Source organism: Octodon degus, unplaced genomic scaffold, assembly GCF_000260255.1.
Source record: "Octodon degus isolate 3935 unplaced genomic scaffold, OctDeg1.0 scaffold00054, whole genome shotgun sequence".
NCBI lineage: Eukaryota > Metazoa > Chordata > Mammalia > Rodentia > Octodontidae > Octodon > Octodon degus.
The window spans coordinates 254,859-257,314 of NW_004524630.1; the positions used below are offsets into that span (position 1 = coordinate 254,859).

General features: G+C 38.1%; 1 protein-coding gene across 9 annotated transcripts in view; it reads left to right on the plus strand.

The window, feature by feature from the left end:
• The window catches only part of LOC111817293 (fibrous sheath-interacting protein 2-like), a 21,748-nt gene that overhangs the window by 10,125 nt on the left and 9,167 nt on the right, over positions 1-2,456 (plus strand). For 2 of the 9 annotated variants that reach the window (XR_002821530.1, XR_002821531.1), the window contains one exon: positions 15-162. The exons of the other annotated variants lie outside the window; for them this stretch is intronic. The gene's annotated coding sequence lies outside the window, so the exon portion shown is untranslated. The remainder of the gene's footprint in view (positions 1-14; positions 163-2,456) is intronic. 9 annotated transcript variants of the gene reach the window in all.

The window sequence follows — 2,456 nt, forward strand, 5'->3', positions numbered from 1 at the left end:
TTTTTTTTTGGCAGAACCGGGGATTGAATTCGCCCTTGCACTTGCAAGGGAAGCGCGCTTATTCCACTGAGCCATCTCCCCAGCCCCCCTGCCTCTTCTTCTACCCTAAACCACAAAGCTACTAAATCACTGGTGTCTTTTTTTGGTAGCATAAAATCCCAGGTATGATTTTATTAAAATCTTAGGTCAGCTAAACTCAGTTGAGGAAAACTCACACATGATTTGGAGCTTTCTTTCTTTCTTTTTTTTTTTTTTATCTTTAAACACCTTAAATTTATTCATTAATAGTTAGCATATATCTGATTCTTAGAATATACAGCTGAAGAGTAGTCTTCATACTAGAAATCAACTAATTATCATACCTTATGTTGAAATGTATATAGTGAAGATCTGCAAAACTTTAATCAAAATCCACTTTCAGTTCGTTAAATAATTTCTTGGGAATTTGGAGCTTTCTTGCCATTCCTCTGAAATATATGGTGTTCCTTTCACACCTGGCACACTTGTACACAGACACACACCCACACCAAATAAAAACTAGGTAATGTCTTCTCATATGGCTGTTCCCCTGGCACCTATGTCACATTCCCTCACTTCATAAACAGTAATGCACGTTCAAGGAATTTGCCTTTGTCCTCTTATTTGATGAAGCATTTCCACAAAGCTCAACTGTGGACACAGGACAGCAGTTCCACCATGTATGTCTTCTCCTTTCTAATCCTTCAGCTCTTTCAGTCTCTTGTTTTTAGCAGTAGCACAGAAAGACACACAGTTACCTTAATGAAATATAATTGAGGACCAAAGAAATCAGGACAAGAGGAAGAAAATGTTAAGATAGTGGTAATGATGAACAGTTGCAACAGCTAAACTTTCCACTAGATACTAATGAGCATATCCTTATGATTCAGATAGAAGAGAGAAGTAGAGTGAAAATGGCAAGAGGCTCTTGCCCCACAGACTATTTTTTCATTGGGTGGCAGTTGCACGAAGGAAAGGGATATTCTGGAATCAACATGCCTGATGAACACCTCTGCCAATAACATGTAGACAGTTGCTGGGAGCTGGTTGTACAAGTCCAGTAGTTATTTAGTCTACACAAAGGCCTCAGTTTTGGAGCAAAGAGAAGCATGTGTACATCTACAACGTATTAAAGGGGAATTTGTTTGCCAAACTTTCTTGGGAGCCTACTTCGTTGATAGCATAGTGCTAGGGGTCAGTACATTACCAGATTACATCACCAGGTGAGGCTAGGAAGACACGCATTATGCCAGAGACTGAGTTGGTTGAGGGCAAAATGACATGAATAAAAATGTCAGCCACCCATAGAACTGCTTAGAAAACTGCTATTAGGGCAGAGACGTGCTTTTCTCAAACCCCTCCTCCTGGCTGTTTTATGAAGTGAATAGCAATAGAATAGGCTTACGTGAGAAAAAAACAACAAAACTATGAAAGCTGGATAATCAGGAAGTGCCAGACATCGTCCCAACACATGGACTTAAAGGTAGAATTATTTTTAAGCCAGTCAAATTTAAGACTTACTCAGAAGAATTAGGCCAACTGACAAAAATTTCATCATTTTTTTTTTTTTTTTTTAGAACTGGGGATTGAACTCAGGCCCTTGTGCTTGCCAGAGAAGTGCTTATTTCACTAAGCCATCTCCCCGGCCCCTAAAAATTTCATCTTATTACATTAATCTGTGGATGATGGCTTGCCAGCCAAGTGAAGATACCTTTAAGGTATCTTCAGGATTAAGTGAGGCTATATGTAGAAGATCAAGAGTAGAAAGGTGCAGTTAGAGTTTTAGGACATGGCAAATTAGACTATGAAATACGTCCTTCCTCTCTGGAGATTCTGAACTCATTGTCACTGTCTCACATATTTATAAAGTAGAATGTTACCACCATAAATAACCTAAATCTTAGATGCTTTACTCTTAAGTAACATCATCAGAGACTTACCAGTAAGAAACACCTCAGAGTAGGAAGTACTGAGTAGAATTATGGTAGACCTTCCAAATACAATGTCTCATCTGCTTGCATGTTTCTACTCAATTGACTCCAGAAGATTGTCCATTAAAATTAAAAATTCTATATTATATCTGACATTATAACTAATTTCTAATAGTCCTATATGAAGCTTTTCTCATTTATTTAGTTAGCTTTTGCCACAGTCTTTTTTTATTTCTTTATCTAAATGCATAACTTTAGGACAGAAAGCCTATGAGGCCAAGTAGCATAGAATACACAGGAATCATTGAGTTCCATTTACTGCCTGGAGTATGATAGCAGAAAAAAAGAATCTGGTCATATTAGAATGCAGAAGAACAACAGGAAAATACTATGCCAGTTAGCTTAAAAAAATTCAGTTAAGGGGCTAGGGAGATGGCTCAGTAGAATAAGCGCTTCCCTAGCAAGCGCAAGGGCCTGAGTTCAATCCCTGGTTCTGCCAAAAAAAAA